At 39.4% G+C, this 18,519-nt stretch overlaps 1 long non-coding RNA gene across 1 annotated transcript; it reads left to right on the top strand.

Moving 5' to 3' along the window:
• Positions 1 to 337: 337 nt before the first annotated feature.
• LOC127985859 (uncharacterized) lies at positions 338 to 13,954 on the top strand. The gene is made up of 4 exons (XR_008160699.1): positions 338 to 2,075; positions 7,525 to 7,684; positions 7,894 to 8,080; positions 10,785 to 13,954. It is a non-coding gene; the product is annotated as an uncharacterized LOC127985859 (long non-coding RNA).
• The last annotated feature ends 4,565 nt before the right edge of the window (positions 13,955 to 18,519 follow it).

Consider the following 18,519-nt stretch of genomic DNA (forward strand, 5'->3'; position numbering starts at 1 on the left):
AATTAGACCGGAAACTGAAGATTTTTTTTAAATTTAATGTGTTGTATTGTGCATGGGTTATTGTTGCAAAAGAAAAAAATGGTTTGTCTTCATAATGTCTAAAGATATAATTATTTGCACCAATGCTTTTTTCTTTTGTTTCGACTACCCATCATTTGTATGAAACCCCATGGCTATTAGAGAAAAATTCCAATGCCTCCGTGGTCTCTCCCAAAGAATCTGCATTCCACAGAGAAAGTTTATATATATATATATATATATATATATATATATATATATATATATATATATATATATATATATATATATAATTGAATATAATCCTCCCATCTCATACTTTTTATGTCAACTGGGGCTCTGTACACTTGAAACTCCTTTTCATGATTCAATCAATTCTCATTGGATAAATTCAGAAAAACGCTTACCACTCAAATGTTAAGCATATTGATTGTAAATGCAGCTTCCAAAAAATAAAATAAAATAAATCTTTAAGATTGTTGCACGATTGTAGCCCAATTTACATGTGTGTGAATCACACATTTGGATGTTTAAATTTGCTCAGTCCAATACCATTACACAGTCCCATCATAGACTAATATGGAGAACTACCATGTTATTAAAGTATTTTTTCCTCCTGTCACGTCTTATCTTGCCTAGGGCACCAGGAGAGCCAGTGCTGCCCCCTCAAAAAAGGTGCATGATGCCTCAGGATAAAATTAAGTCCAGTCTTGCATTGAATATCCTATTTCCCTCTGTAACGCACATTACAGAAATAAAATATTATTCAGCAGCATTTGATATTTACTTGAAAGGGTAGTTCAACCCAAAAATGAAAACTGTCATAGGTACTTACCCTCATACCATTCCAAACCTGCTGTGACACTAAAGTTATTTTGCAGAAAGAAGAAAAAGTCACAGGTCTGGAACGACATGAAGGTCAGTAAATTGACGACATTTTCATTTTTGGCTGAACTATTTCGGTAAATGTAAGAAACTGATCCAATCGCTTGATCTTCCGATCTCTCAGAAAGTATTTTGCCCAAAACGATCAATTTTTGTTGTGAATGGAGCGTTCGTGTTTTCACCTTAAGTTCCATGGTGATTTGGACAACATGTGGCTCTTCTAAAATGTTGGCGCTAACCAGGTCACTAACTGTGCTTTAGAGCAGGTTTACTTTGCCTGTCAATGACGCCTCCACGACATTGATTTGCACTCACGGCCTGCGCAGAAGACACACTCGTATCGATTAGCTGTCTCTATTCCATTCCTCAGAAATCAATGCTGTTTGTGGCTTTGCCAGTCTGCAATGATATATTTTTGTGAAGCGATTGGGATTAAAGACAGCATTCTAATAGTGTTTGAGGTTCAGCTTAACGTGGTTTGATGAGGTGGGCGGAGTCTGCGTTTCGATAACGTGCCATCGCGTTCGTCACTGATAAATAGTTTTGCCGTCGCGCGGCTGTTGTTTATACCAGCAGAAGCTCAATGACTCATGGTGACACATTGTGAGTAAGCGCACTTGTGCCCAAAAACAACAAACAACGCGGCTGTTCTCATTTAGTCCCAATTGAAGCGCTCGTTCCACTGCTTGGTGATGGAATGACCTGTTAGACGAAATCTGTTCAACATTTACTCCAACTGTGCATTCATATCGTTTTCATCCGCTATAAATGGATTTGTTTGCTGTGGAACTGCATAAATTCTCCACGAAGTTCAAGGTAGCTTCATCTGGAGGCGTAAAGTTTGCGCGGAGAAATATATATGTATTATGAATACAGTGTTTGCTAGTTGGTGGTTCCAGGCAGTTGCGTGAAGCTCCTTTAGGGGGCAGTACAGCTTCACGTTTTTTCCCCTGTTTAGTTGTAAACCATTGTGGACCTTAGCCCAGATGTGATCAACTGGAAAAAGAAGTGCACCTACTCTGAGCTACAAGGACGACACAAACCTGGCAGAGGCCCCCTGCGCTCCCTCCTGCCCTGCCTTATGCCCACCTGCGTGCCCATCTGCAGAAGAGCCCCGCCAGTTGTTCTGTTTGTGTGCCAGGGTGAATCAAGCCCATCGGCTCTACTCCCAGGTGTGTATCTGGTTGTGTCCCCCTCCTAAACCCCCACTGAGAGCATACTACTAGCTTTTCTGGGAGGAATCAGTGATCAGATGTCCAAAAGTTCACTTGCTGTATTATACCAACTTGTGTGCTGGCTGGTCCAAATACAGTTTTGGCTTCAGAGCTTTGAAAAAGGAATAATTTCTTAACTTAAATGCCATCAGAGAAGCAAAGGGAGAAGTGATTATGTCTTTATGTCATATATGTATATGCAATATACAAAGACCGATATGTCACATATACTTGTTTTTCCCCCAAAACAAAATGCCTTTCATACCACATGCCTAAATGTCTAAAATGACCTTTAAGTCAACATGAAATGAAAATTGACCTGATTTACTTTAAGACTTTCCTGCTCGTATTGTGCACAGTGGAATGTTAACTATTATCCAAAAAGATACTGATGCTTTGATTTATGTTCTGTTTCATTATTTAGTTTAATGTATTTCTTTTTTCAAGGAATATATCAGCATTCAATTAAATTCAAGTTTATTTGTATAGCGCTTTTTATGATACAAATCATTGCAAACCAACTTCACAGAAAATTACGTTTCTACAATATTTAATAGTTTAATGTTGAATTTAAGGTCTATAAGTTTGTGCTGTGTTAAGTTGTGGAAGTGCCAATTTGTGAGGACCCTGCTGAAAACCAGGTTGGTGGTTTAGTTAACCTTGCATCGAGAACAGCTAGCCCTAATGTGGCCAAAACCCTCTATAACCTTTAAAGCAGAACTGCCTTAATTCTTCATGGCATAGATTCAACAAGGTGTTGGAAACATATTGACATGATAGCATCACGCAGTTGCTGCAGATTTATCTGCTTCACATCCATGATGTGAATCTCCCATTCCACCAAGTCCAAAAGCTTCTCTATTTGACTGAGATCTGGTGACTGTGGAGGCCATTTGAGTAGAGTGAACTCAATGTCATGATCAGGAAACCAGTCTGAGATGACTAGAGCTTTGTGAAATGGTGCATTATCCTGCTGGAAGTAGCCATCAGAAGATGGGTACACTGAAGTCTTAAAGGGATGGACATGGTCAGCAACAATACTCATGTAGGCTGTGGCATTTAAATGATGCTCAATTGGTACTAAGGGGCCCAAAGTGTGCCAATACAATATCCCCCACACCATTACACCACCACCAGCCTGAACCGTTGAGACAAGGCAGGATGATGGATCCATGCTTAAATGTTCTTTATGCCAAATTCTGACCCTACCTCGTCACAGCAGAAATCGAGATTCATCAAACTAGGCAACTTTTTCCCAATCTTCTATTGTCCAATTTTGGTGAGCCTGTGTGAATTGTAGCCTCCGTTCCCGTTTCTCAGCTGACAGGAGCAGCACCTGGTGTGGTCTTCTGCTGCTGAAGCCCATCTGCCTCAGGTTTCGATGTGTTGTGCATTCCGAGATTGTATTCTGCATACTTTGTTTGTAAGTTTTTATTTGAGTTACTGTTGCCTTTCTATCATCTCTAACCAGTCTGCCCATTCTCCTCTGACAAAAAAATCTTTAATTTTATTGATTTATTTTTTTATGGATACATTTTTTTTACAATCAGTGGACATTCGAATATGCATAGCAAATAAAATAAATGAGCAGCCCTGAATGAGATACTCAAGCTAATGAAACTTGAGTATCACTATCAAAAAAGCTCATCTGCTGAAATAGTACATTAAATGATAACTCCTGTGTGTGGAGACATTTTAGAGCACCTGTGGCCCTGCTAAACCATTTCCATACATGGACTCTTTTCTGAAGTAGGCACTAATGAGTAGTGAATAGATTTCTTTTCTTGCTTCATAGTTACAGATGAAGATCCCCTGTGGGGACATGCCACATTTAGCATCTTTACACATCCATGAGTTCCCTGAGCTATGACGCATGCCAGACCTTGTGTGAAAGGTAAACTTAAGTTCTGGTAGTTCGGTCACAAAGGGTTGATGATTTAATGAGAGGTGCATCGATCTAGCTTCATTTCCTTTAGAATTTTTAATCAATAGTCATGGCTGGATGGAGATAATAAAGATGAGGCTAATTAATGACACTGGTAATGGGCAGGATCTCCACAGTGGATCGTTCCTGTTTGAGGACCCAGCTGTTCTGATGGACGAGCACGCTAAGCTTTGATACGAGGAATGGAAGGAAGGGATTACGGCTGGAAACAGGACCTTGGCTGCTCCTTGTGCTGCTTGACCTTGAGTAATGTCATACTTTATGAACTGTGCCGAAGTGAAACTCTGGTTCACCAACTGCGATGCCTCTCAAAATCAGTGTCTGAAGAAATGAGGAGATTGAGAAAAATTAGCCATCATTTCTGAAGCTGAAACTTTGAAAATGTCATAAATGAGTGCTTATTGAATGTGACATTGATTAGCCGAGGGAGGAATAGAGAAAGAAGACGGACTGTTTCATTAATTATACAATTTTATGACATTCAGAATTACACTGATGTAGTGGTGGAATTTATTTGATTGAATGGATAATATTTTCTTTTTCTTTTTGATGGTGGATTATAAATTTTCTAACTAAATGTACCCTTTTAATTATTATTCATTTTTAGGTAGAGGCAGATGGTGGGGTGGGGAGCTTTTAATTTCTCCTAACAACCAGAGGCACAGTTCTACTGATGCAATTTAATTTTAAGCCAGACCATAATTTTAGCTCACCCAGAATTTAAAATGTCATCATCATTTACAATTGGTTAAATACTATACACAAAGTTGAATGAGATTTTAGAGCTGCGGCAGAGAATGTTATCAGTGAATTAATTTCAGCTTAAAAGGTTAGTTCATTCAAAAATGAAAATTCTGTGATAATTTATCCACCCTCATGTCATTCAAAAGAATTTCATTCTTCATATGAAGTGATTTGTGTCTTTAGAAGACTTGTGTAAACAGCTTAATTCATATGGGTTAGCTTCATAATATTTTTAGGAACATTTTTCAAAGTTTTGGTGGAATGGACTTTCAATGTAGGTAGTGTAATCTCTCAGATTTCTTCAAATATCTAAATCTTATCTTAATAGATAAAGGAAAGTCTAATAAGTTTGGATCAACAAGTGGGTGAGGAAATTATAACATTAAATTTTTAAGACTTTCATTTTCCTTTTGTGCTCCATAGAAGAGATGCAACTCTAAGTTTGGTAACTAAATGATGGTAAGTAAATAACAACTGAATTGAATAAGCTGTCATGTCTGATATTATTGTTCCTGAAGATGTTTCAAATTTCTTTGTTTAAAACTAACGGTCAGACTTGTAACATCACAGGGCTGCTTAAACCACTCCGAGTCGAAGGTTTCCCACCATCGCAAGAGTGACCTCCCATCTGCCAAGTCGTGTCTGAGGGGAACTTGTCTGTCCTTGCTGGGTAACAAATGACCCTGACACACCAGAGACTCTGTGCTTGCACCTGCTTAACTTTTCTCACCCGTCTGTTTCCCATCGCGCCAGACTGACAAAGCTCAGGGCCCTGTGGGCTCCAGACGATTCTTTTCGGACCGAGCGGTGCACTAGCAGGCGAGAGCGGCTTACTCTGGCTTTGGCAGCATCTGTCAGCTCTGGGGTTGGTACAGCCCTTGGGGGGATGATAGACTTGCTTATAAATAACCCTGAAATGAATTAAAAGAGATAAAGAGGCGCCTGTTGCCGAGGAGACGGAGAGCTCTCCGTTTTGGCCAGAGGGCACGACGGGGGTGTCAGGACAGGGCGATACGGTTGAGAGGGAGCGGGAGGTATAATTGAAACATTGCGCCATGGCAGAGTGGCCTTTGGTGTGATTGATACCATTTTAGAGTACTCCTGTTTGCCCGGGGCTCCGGGGGATTTACCTGAGGCAGAGAAGGGAAGGGTGGATGCTTAGGTGGCTCATCCAGGTTTGGCAGAAAATTGGTGCCATCCATCAAGCACCAGATTTAACGAATGCTGAAACGGGGCTGCCCGGCAAAGGATTCTTATTTAAGGCAGTGAACCAGGAAACGTGTGAGGGGCATGGACTGGTGCGGGTCTATCAATCAGCCAGTCAGCTCCTTTATTCAACAAGCGAGCGACAGCCCCTGAGGCCAGCGCATGGGGTTCCGGCTTGTTGGCCTTGCAACACTCTCCCTAAAGGGAAGTGGTGGGAAGTGAATGCGAAAGAGAAGTGAAGAGGGTTTTGGGGAGGGGGACAAGAAGTGGAGAGGCATCAGGGCTTGGCCATGTCCCCTGATGAGCTAGTATGCTTCATCTTTCTTGCGCGTGGACCTGGAACTGAGGCTTGATGGGATTTTCGGCATTGTGGCCTCCATGCCTCGCCGGCGAGCGGTCGGGGGGCCTAAGGCCAGGCTCCTGAGCTCTGCGGCAAAACGCTGATGCCCTCGCTTAGTCTTGGACTCCCTTAACACTGCGCCACCTTTACCTGAACTTGCAGAAGAAAATCTAGAGCACAGGATTTAATAGCTCTGCAAGAGTGAGGAATGAAATGCAACTTCACATTTTCTGTGGTTGTAGAATGCAAAAGAATGTCTGAAACCCAGGGGCTCAAACTCAAATTACCTGATGGGCCTCTGGCCAGACTCCAACATGGTCCAGTTGAATAGATAGATATAAATCTGTTATCATTTAGTTTTTACATTGAAATGACCTGTGCCATCATGTTACACTCACTTACAACATTAAAAGTTAACTTTTACAAACACTAATAATTTAATAACACTGTTAAATTTGAACTTTAGCAAATCTCAAAATGAATATAATTTTTCACCCCTGCTGTTTATTATAACATGATACTTACAATCAGTATTAGTATTTGAAATAAGAGATTTTGTTTTGTTTTTAATGTTTTGTTTTAAATTTTTTTTAGACAAAATAGTATATTATTTTAATATTAACCATTATCAGCTTTTGGCCATAACAAGAGATTCTACTTCTACTTATCACATCTGACAGAATTCTAATTTGAAGTCAAAATGAAATAAAAACTTCCTTATTAGTACTATTTTAGTACCTTATCGGTGCTAATATTATTTTATATTAAATAAAGAATATTAAATGATTATTATTTACTTTATTAGTCCAGGGCTGAGTTTCCCAAAATCATCGTCATCTTAAGTTCATCGTAGACCCATTGAAACCAATGAAGCTACGATCAATTCAGGCTTAAGATCCTTTTGGGAAACACATCCAGGGTTTTCTGTCTTATTGCAGACAGTTCATAACTGGATGTAATTCCTGAAAAAAAGTTTGTTTTCATTATCCCCTCCTCTCCAGCCAAATTGATCCATTCTGGTAAATGACTCTCACTTTTCACGATCCAGTAAGTTCCTGATGTTAACATTAAGACAACCATTTGAAGCGTAACACGAATGCAACTATAAAACCGCTGCATGTTTGGCAGTAAACATTCTGTTGAAGTATTGTTTTGATTAATGCCTATTTTAGCATGGCGTCGATGGAACTCGTACATTCTGGAGGATGAACTGCAGAGCGATGCTAAGAGGACCCCTGCACGCCTCGTGGCATGGAGCAGAAAATGGACCTGTTCTATTTTCTTCCCTCCCCTTATCCCTGGATCCCTCTTCTTTCTTCATTCCCGGAGAAGGTTACATTTTTTTGTCTATTTATCTATTGTATAGATTTTTCCACCTTCTTCTGTTCAGACAAAATGCCGCCCACTAAGAAACTGTGGAGTAAACATCGTTTCATAGCTTAGCCTGAAAGGTGGGAAGGAGGCGAGCGAGCAGAGACAGAGAGGGCGGTGCACTTGCAGACACACAAAATCAATGCTGATCAATGTTTTATATCACCAAGATGCTGCTCCTCTCGACCTGCTCCGGCTGGGAAAAAAACCACCTCCCAATCACCTCTTCTACAAGAGGGTGTCAAGTCCCTCTGGTGTTTTACCCAGAGTTCAATAACCCACTCCACCCTCAATCAAGAGTGAGAAAAGAGGACAACAATAAGGAGAAGCTGAAGACACTCAATAGGCATGTAGAAGGTTGGTCTAAGTTTGTCCATTGATAATAACTAATATTAAACATATACTATGTTAGTGAATCACATACATCAACATTTTCTGAGAAATTCTTTCAAGCCACGATTAAATATTTTTATATTGTTTATTTTGCAAGCATCTATTGCCATGAACAGCACATTTCCATGACGGTGTCTCAAGTTTAAAAACATTCTGTTTCATTCTGTTGCGCTATATCTAGTTGTTTTTTTTTAAATCAAAAGCATGTCTTAGTCATTTTATATTAACATATTCTTCTGATCGGCAATACAAACTAAGTTTGACTGTGTCTGCATTATTAGGCATAGACAATGCTGTTAGTTCTTTATGATTGTCCTTTGGTGAAGGAGTTTGGCCTTATCTGTTAACAAGTGCACACACGCGCGGTGAGGAAGGAGGCAATGTGATTGTTTTTGGCGATACGGGGGAAAACATGTATTGCATTCACAGATAGAGTTGGTGTATCCAGTAAGGAATATTACAGACCAAAAAGATAAGGTGTAGCACAATTTGTGTAGCATTGCAAGCTTCTCTGTTAACACCCATAAATAAATAAATAAATAAACAAGAGATCCAAGATATCCCATGTAATTTTCTGCCCGCCTGTGTTAAAGAGATGGAGCGTGCGCGTTGTGTAAATGGGCCAATATACTACCAAGACACTAAAATTCAATACCATCTCCCCTCACACAGTAAACAGTATTTTTTAAAAGCATGACCGGCAAACACAGAGACAAGCAAATTTAATCCAGAGTTTTTTAACAGGTCTGAGTGGATCAATACCGCAATCCCTTAGACGCACAGAGCATTTCTAAAGCAACAACAGCAGAGGCAAATAATGATACTTGGGAAAAAAAGGAGCAACTGTCAGAATAGAGGCTGGCACATCGGCGATGGTGTCTGTTCTCTCTAATTAATTTTCTCAGAAATGGAGACAAAGTGTGCCAGAGTTTTATTTCCATGCCCAGCACAAGAAGCTAATGAGTTTCCTACTGAGCAAAGCTGAAGATAACCAGGAAGGGGGTTGCGGGGGGAGGAACACATGCATACCATTCCAACTTAATGTGCTTCTTAAATGAATTTCCTATCAGCTCAACTTGTGCCATAATGGTGATTTTATAGCTCATGGAGCTTCAGCAGTGGTGAATTGTGTTGCGGATGGTGCACAGGAGATAAAAACCTTAGGTTGCATGTGAAACAATGCAAATTGGGGAAATGTGCAAACGGGTACTGGAGCTGCTGTTGTTGTTTGTAATCATGCTGTCCGAAGTTTTGGAATAGGAAATGCAGAATTCACAAGCACTTAAAGGGATGGTAAATAATGAAAATCCTGTCATGTTTTTCAGTTTTGGTACATTCCTCCTTGAAAGCAATCATATGTCTACGGCAGTCTTGGTGTATAGCACGTAACTTGTATGGGTCACCTAATGATACTTTTATGGTGATTTTGCCTCATTTTCTGAATTCATTTTCATTGCGTGGCAAACATATTCTTTAGAATTATACTTTTATCCCTAAGAAGAAAGTATAGGGTGAATTATGTGTGTAAATTGTGACTTGAATTGTTTGTTTAAGGAGCTTGTTGGGCAACTTTTCAAGAATGAATCTCAAAACACAGTTCAAAGTTGATTAAATTGACTTTAACTTTAATAATCCCATATTTTTTTATGTATTTTTAATTATTCTTATTATTATTCTTATTATGAGTGATTCATTAAGTTGTTTTTTTTAATTTTTATTATTTTTCAGTTTTCACAACTATATATTTCACTATTTTTTTTTATTTAAAAATAAATAAATTTTGAAACCAAGTAATTAAGTACTTAAGTTCTACAGTGAAGTTTAAATACCTTTACTGTATAACATAAATAACTTTTTTTGCATTCCAGTAAAGATATTAGAACTTTTATTATTATTATATAGTAGTAGTAGTTGTTGTTTTATTTAAAAAAATTATATTTGGATTAAAATATGAGTTTTTCTTGACAGGTTTTTTTGGATTCAACCAATAAAGCAAAAACCACTCCGCAGCTTTCACCAGATGTTGTCAGGGCACCTAGCACTTCTTTTGTTTTTCATTATAAAAAGCTGACGGTATTATTCCAAAGAATGGCTTGTGGTTGCTTTGTTTCTATCGTAGCTGCAGGCCCATGCAGTTCCCTGCATCTTCCACTTCCTGTGGAGAAACTTTCTGCAGCCATACCTTGATTTATGTCTCTGGCTTTGCAGGCCATACAAAGGTTCAGCGGCGCAGGGGATCGATGGGCAAGCCACGAAATAAAAGGCAACAGACTTAGCAATGACTTCAGCGCTGCATACTGAGTGAGCATCTCTCAGCTGAGACGGCGCTCTCCGCGGGCATACGCTAATTTGATGAGGCTTTAATAAGCACTCTGGAAACACTCTGAGTTTAATGAATGATTCAGTCGTTCTGATGGCTAAGATGATGTGTTTTTATATTATTATTATTATATCTAATAATACCGTAAGACAGTGCTAGATCACATTGTGACTGTAGCCCCTTTTCCTGCTTTGGCAGTATGTGATGCTGATTAAGTCAGAACATGGTTGTCCTGTCCGCAGACTGATTATTGCAAGGACAGTGGTGCACACCCCATAATGTATGACGTGCCATCATCCATCCATCTGTCTGATTGTCTCCCTCCTTTTCCACCTTGTTTATTTTTAGGTAAACGCCAATGGGTGGGATTTGCATGCTGATGGAATGACGGTTGTCAGGCGGATTAAAACTAAGGATGAACCATGTGGGAGTTTCCTCCAAAGAGCCTGTGGATAAAGCTCATTAGCATACCTGCTCTGTGGATGGCTGTAAATTGAACGAATGACGTGCTGGAGAGGATGAGGTTGGTTGAAAGCAGAGGGTGAATAAACAGGCAGACGCAACACCATAGTGCCACTAAGACCCCACCTGCCCACAATTAATCATTAGAATAGCACCCTGCTAGTTTTCATGCCTCAGAAACCATTAAACATCTGGTCTCAATATGATGTTTGTACATACTGTATTTTTATATACATTGCCATGACCAATGGGTTACAAATAAGAAAAAAAATGTATTGATGATCATTAGAAAGTAAGTGTGTACTACTACTATTACTGCTATTACTACTACTAATATATGTATACACACAGACACACACACACACACACACACACACACACACACATGTGACCTTTATGGCTGGTATGGCTCTGTCTATCTGTCTGTCTATCTATCTATATGCAGTACAATCTGTGGTCATAACAGAATGTCTGGAAGTTAAGACGTTTTTAATCTTAAAGGGGGGGGTGGAATGCTATTTCATGCATACTGAGTTTTTTACACTGTTAAAGAGTTGGATTCCCACGCTAAACATAAATTGACATAAGTTAAGTAGTACGTTTGAAGGAGTATTTTTGTTCCAAAAATACTCCTTCCGGTTTGTCACAAGTTTCGGAAAGTTTTTTTCGAGTATGGCTCTGTGTGACGTTAGATGGAGCGGAATTTCCTTATATGGGTCCTAGGGCACGTCTGCCGGAAGAGCGCACGCTCCCGTATAGCAGAGCACTGAGAGCACAGACATTCACTGACCAGAGCGAGAGTTTCGCGAAATGTCACAAAAGAAGTGTGTTTTTGGTTGCCAGGGCAAGACAACCCTGCACAGATTACCAAAAAAAAAAAACCGCATTAAGGGACCAGTGGATGGAGTTTATTTTTACAGAGCATCAACGGAGTTGTGCAAGTGTTTGTGTTTGTTCCCTGCATTTCGAAGATACTTGTTTTACAAACAAGGCCCAGTTTGACGCCGGATTTGCACATCGTTTATTTCTTAAGGATAATGCAATCCCAATGAAAAAGGGTCACGATCGTGTGTTGGAACCGCATTCGGTGAGTAAAACTGCTTCAAATATCTCTGTGTTGTTTACTTAGCTATCGGCGCGTAAGCACATCAAGTAAACAACATGCGATGTTGTCATCAAACTGCACTTTCCACATGTACAGCTTAAAAAAAAAAAAAAAAGACAACACAAAGTGGAACTTAGTCATCTTCCAAAACCGCTAAGCAAATATATACAGTTTCAGTAATAATAATTATAAATAATTCCTTACATTTATATAGCGCTTTTCTAGACACTCAAAACGCTTACATAGTCAGGGGGTATCTCCTCATCCACCACCAGTGTGCAGCATCCACCTGGATGATGCGACGGCAGCCATAGTGCGCCAGAACGCCCACCTCACACCAGCTTACTGGTGGAGAGGAGACAGAGTGATGAAGCCAATCAGCAGATATGGGGATTGTTAGGAGGCCATGATGGTCAGAGGCCAATGGGCGAATTTAGCCAGGATGCCGAGGTCACACCTCTACTCTTTTCGAAAGACATCCTGGGATTTTTAATGACCACAGAGAGTCAGGACCTCGGTTTAGCGTCTCATCCGAAGGACGTACATTCCACATAGAGATGTTATTGCTGATGCTGCTCTTGTTAAATTTCAGCTTCTGGATCTGATTCTGGATCATAAATATACGCTGAATCTGACTGTTAGCCATGGTTTGTTTTGGATGTGTTTTTCCTAACGGTAATGTCACAGCTTCCAAACGCTCTCAACGCAAAAGCCTACTCGTGCTCGTGATTCTTTAGCTCCGCCCACATGTCGTTTTTTTCCGGGAAAAATCGGTACAGACTATCTTTCTCTTATGAATATAATAAAACTAAAGTCTTTTTGGAGTTATGAAGGATGCAGTACTACTCTATAGGTACTCAAGATTAACAGGATATTGAGTGAAAACGAGCATTTCACCCCCCCTTTAATGTCAACTGTCCTTTTCATTAAGTAGTTTGATATAGTGTTCTGCTAAAATAAAACATGCTTTCAGTTTTCTTTATCATATGTCAGCAGCCAGTGTTTGATAAAAAGCTTAAAAAATATATTAAATATTTGGCATTCCAAAATTCAAGTTCTAACAACAAAACTAAACTTCCTTTTTTGTTGATTAAGAAGCGTATTTGAACTTAATTGAAGAATTTCCCCTAACCGAATTAAGCTAATTCAAAACATATTATTTTGGAGTAAATTTTATGTAATTTCTGTTTGTTTTTGTGAGATTTTTCCCCTTTCAATTTCCTACCCTCATTCAGACACCCTGCTGCACAATACAAACATCTGTTGTAGTTTTCTTTTGTTCACTCAATATAATTAAAACCACTTATTGAGAGAGGGAGAGTGCGGGATACACTAGCGGTCAATCTGTACAGCTGATAATGGAGGTTGAACTGGAAGCCAAGTAGGATTGCATTTATGAGGCATTTGTTGTATTAAGGGAAAGCTGGAGAAAAAAAGCTCCATTCTGTCTCGCCGTACATCTCCTTAGAGATGAACGGCCTGCCAGGCTGCCCGTGATGGCCTGGGCCAAGGTGCCATATTGTAGCAATTGGTCCTGCATGCTGGTGGCTGTCACTTAGCTCTGCGTGTGTGACAGCCTGAGCTCTCTGTCTGTCTGCCAGGCCTCCCTGCACCCCCCACCCCCCATCCATCTGCTTTCGGACCCTCAGAGATGGCACCTTGCGCCCAGAGACTTAGCTCGCTATGCTTCCCATGACTGCGTTACATATTGAACGAGCCGCTCCAAGCTCAGTTCCTCTCCCGTTGTGCCACATTGCTCTGAACAGAATTCGCCTCACCCTCCTTTCCTGAAAGTTGCCCACCTGTGGTCCCTGTGAAGACTGGTCCAAGGGGTCTAGGTTTAGCTGATGAGTTGGCTCTTGCTGGTTAAACCTGTACCTACACCATCTGGGAGCAGCATTATTCCCCATTGACAGGCATTCAAAAAATAAAATGAAACGTTTACAAACAACATGCCTATTGCTAGTGTTTTGTGTTCTATTATAGATGTTTTGAGCTCCCTTCCATGCGCTGTAGGCTCTAATCATTCAAGTTAAAACTATTTTGTTTTTCAATGTTTTATTTTACATGTAATGAATCTAGAATAAATGAAAGTTTCACTTTTTGAAATGTTACAGGAAAAAGTACACTTTTTCACGATATTCAATTTTTTTTAGATGTGTATATATAATATAATAATTTAATTTCAGTTCACGTGTATTTTATTTTGAGTCAGTTTTAGTTCACTATTATAACCCTGGTTCCAGTAACATGTGGGTAAACGAAGACAATCCTAAATCCTTTAAATGAATTATCCACTTAACTACATGAAATGTACTTTTTGAATTGTAAACACCTATTCAGAGGTTTCTGGTCAATTAGATTTTTTGATTTTTTATGATGAGATCTATTTCTTTTATGAGATTTTAATGTTTTTAAATTTTTTTTTATAAATAACGCTTTTAATAATGTTTTTTACCTGCATTTGTTTGTACTATTAAAAATAACTGTTTAATATTTTATTATGTTTTAAAATGTAATTTATTTCTGTGATAGCAAAAGCAGTCTTATCCTCCAGTCTTTTCCTTTAAAAAAACAAAATCCCTGACCCCAATCTACAGTATGTCTAATGTATGTCGTTCATCTTTCATATCACAAGTCATCTGAAGAGTCTGGGACTGTTTGCATCTTTGTGGTGCCAGCAGCAAATCAGCATTGCAGGTTCGAGCTCAGCTTGGAATGATCCGGCGGGATTGTCCTTGTCTGTTAAATGACTGCTTACTTTCATCAGAAGCTGATGAGGTACTTTGCAGTGGCTCTGGTCCACATTAACTGGCCATGTTTGATGTCGTCGTTTCAGGGTGAGCAGAAAATTCAAATTCGACTTTGTAAATGAATTGAAACCTCAATAAGAGGGTTTCTTTATTCACGCCATCGTGGATCCAGCCACATTATTTGTGTCAGAGCAAAGCATATCATCTCCAGAGTTAAAGAGAGTGACTCAGACAGTAAGTATTGCCAGAATTCGACACTCGCTCAGTTTCTGAGCTGCTATTTTCCAGGCTGTCTGCTGGTCGCCCGTGCCAATGAAAGACTCCGGTCTGCAGCACGCAAGCCATTTAATGAGAGTTCTGTGCTGATCTGAGCACAAATGAGCCAGGGGAAGTTTGATGTGCCACTCAAAACCGGTTTTCCATCATTATCTAAATCTAGCATAAAACCCCCCATAACTTTGAGGCTCAAATTAGTTTTAGAGTATTTTTTGCTCATTAATGTCATGTCAGTCTACAAGATGTATCCGAAAGATAAATGAGGAAATGGAAATTAGAGCACAAAGGACCGCTCTGTTGAGAGATGCCGGGTGTTGCCGTCGACTTTCGCAAGCCTTCCTAAAAAACGTACTTTCTTCCTCAATTAATTCCAGGGTGTTGAATATTTAGATGATACCTGTCCGTGGCACTGTGACCTAGCACTTTGTGTTCAAAAAGGTCATAAATATCTTTCAAAATGCGTGAGAATCTGTCTTGGGGATTATGCCGGCTCGGAAAAGTAATTAGTTGCACCATAGATGTATTGCGGAACGACTCTGCAAGGGAACTAAGAAGCTTTTGGGGCTCCAATTAAAACTTCATAGGAAACTCCGATCTGTATGTTACATTTAGAGAGCGAGAGAAAAGACACCAGGTAGGGGAAGATAAGGTTGATTTGCATACATTCTAAATATACTGCATGTACAGTCAGTGCTGCTGAGGTTGTTGGGTTTGCGGTTGCGCAGTACGTTTCCGCTGCATGATTATAAGGTCTTTGAGTACGTTCTGAGGCAGATGTTATTTGTAAAAGACATCGTTTGCTTTTCATTATGTTTTCCAGGAAGAAGGCGAATAGACTATTGACATTAATGAGCTAGGTCATCTGCAGGCACTTGTTAAGCTGTGCAGGGAATATTGACCTATACAGTGTAAAGGTCAATGATTGATGCTCGGAACCGAAGTAAGTTCTTTGAAATGAGCAGTAAGACTGTATAAAGTGGTGTCCAGAAGTCTGAGACTGCACTGAAAATCTGGAAAATAAACAGCTTTAATATTTTAGGAAATATCAAAATCAGAATAAAATAAAGTACAATACAAAATTTTATGCAGACTGTTCAGTCAGTGTTCTTTTCTTTTCAAGAAATGAATAAGAAATTTCCTTCTATTCAGCAAGGATGCATTACATTGATCAGAAGGGACAGTAAAGACATTTACATTATAGGGTTATAAAATATTCGTGTTTCAGATAGAAGTAAAACAATTTCAGTATTTTTGTCCACAAACATATTAAGCAGTGCAACTCCACTTCTTGATTTAGTGTTTAGCTGCAGTTCTCATACACTGTATTCTAATGGAAATGCAGTAATTAATTCAGGCAGACAAGGAACTTGTAAGGACGTTTAATCTCTTGTTCAGCAAGAAACAAAATCACTACTTTATCAGCTCACTCTCTTTAACAAGTTGAGCCAGAACCAATTAATTCAAGAGTAACCTTGACAAGGAAAAACTTACAGTGGTATGTGAAAAAAAGAAGCTAGAAAAATGCATGTGCAGATGCATGCAGCAGCTCAAGAGGTTTCCCAGAGGAAGTGAGTTAGAGTTCTAAGGATGTCACACAAACCAAGACGTTTCAAAGGAGCCATGACAGGCGAGATAAAATAATGTCCAGTAATCGGACCGAAGAACCAAAGGTGGCGCAATTTAGGATCAAAGGAGTGGCGAAAAATTGGAGAAAATCATTCCATCTTGGGTTTGATACAAAGGGATCATGCCAGGAGTGTGGAGGTGTTTACGCTCACACTAATCAGTATCCATCAAGAGCTGGCCTCTTTGTTTTGTGAGAAGATTTCAGTCACTGGAATCACTGGTAGAGGGTCTTTGATCATTGCTACACTAAGCACACAACCTACTGGCCTCAAATAACCTCGTTCAGTTTTCCAATACTGTTTCTTCCTTCATTTCAACATTTCCACGTCCTTAAGGCTTTGAAATGACTGCTGTAAACTTTTCTATTAATACTGCAGCTCCTCTGTTTCAGTTTTTGGCCATCATACAGCGGTGTTGGAATTACTTTGAAAAAGTTTCCCTTAGAAATGGCTAGTAAATTTCACAAATAATTACAAGGAAATGCAAGTAACACATTGGGCCCTATTTTAACGATCTGAAAGTTATCAGACTAGTGGAAAACAGGCACTTCTGGCTGGTGCTTGATTTGTGCAGATTTCTCTCCTGATTCAGACAAGATGAGTTAAAAAAACAACAACAAAAAAACAATTACAAACATGCAGCTTTCCACTTCACAAGATGGACTGGAGTGGTGTGGATTACTTGTGCAGTATTGTGATGTTTTTATCAGCTGTTTGGACTCTAACGGCACCCATTCACTCCAGAGGATCCATTGGTGAGCAAGTGATGTAATACACAATTTCTCCAAATCTGGTCCAATGAAGAAACTCATCTACTTGTTAGATGGCCTTAGGGTGAGTATATTCATGGCAAATTTTTATTTTTGGGTTAGCCATTCCTTTAAAATACTATTCCATACACAACATACTAACATAACCACACATTATATATGATTAATTGGTACAAAAAACATTCAGTGCCTCAAAATGTACAGTCACTGCCTCCGAATCTGTGGGAGGTTTATGTTGCTGTCTGAGCTGTAAGAATATGGCTAATATATTCCACAAAGGGTTTGCGCTAAATGACAAGCAGTGCCCCCCTTTCCTGCAGCTCTCTGGCAGTCAGGAGATCGGTGGTCCATGCCTGGCTTTATTATGCCACAGTGTATGCGGCTGCCTCCCACCGCACTTCATTAGTTCCCTGTGATACTTAAGCGCAAACACACAGACTCGGCAGTGGTGCTAAATAAAACAGCTCTGTGAGGACGGGGGGCATCGGAACAGTCTTTAGAAGCCCAGGATCAATTGGCTCACGCTGGCTTCATACATTTGACGTCTTTCCTTGTTTTCAGGCTCTTTCAAAAGAATTGTCCACCAGCGACTCTGAAATCGAGATGATTTTAGGCACAAAAAGCTTTTTCACCTGCTGAGAAACATAAGAGATGCATAAGAGTCAGCTGAAGGAATGCAAATCAGTGCCTTGAAAAGGTTTGCGTTCAGTTAAATGGTTTCGTATTGAAAATATTCAGTTTCTATGCTGTTATAATGCAAATGTAACCTTGAAAGGAAAAAGGCAGACACAAATCCACACGGGTTTGGTAACAATGGGCAAAGGTCGGTGTCCAGTTTGAAGGGAAGGTAAATAAATCTTAATTAATTCAAGGTTAATAGTGACAAGCAATAAAATGAAGTTGGTGTCAAAGACAACAAAGGTGATTTGTCACGGAAATATAGGCCCTGGATTTATATATTTATAAATAAATAAATAAATATTTATAAATTTAAAAAACGAACTATATATAATCTATATTATATACTGTTTTACTTCTAAAGGTTCACAAAATACATTTTTAAATGATATACACAGTCTTTATCTTTTGGAG

Source organism: Carassius gibelio, chromosome B21 (genome assembly GCF_023724105.1).
Source record: "Carassius gibelio isolate Cgi1373 ecotype wild population from Czech Republic chromosome B21, carGib1.2-hapl.c, whole genome shotgun sequence".
Taxonomy (NCBI): domain Eukaryota; kingdom Metazoa; phylum Chordata; class Actinopteri; order Cypriniformes; family Cyprinidae; genus Carassius; species Carassius gibelio.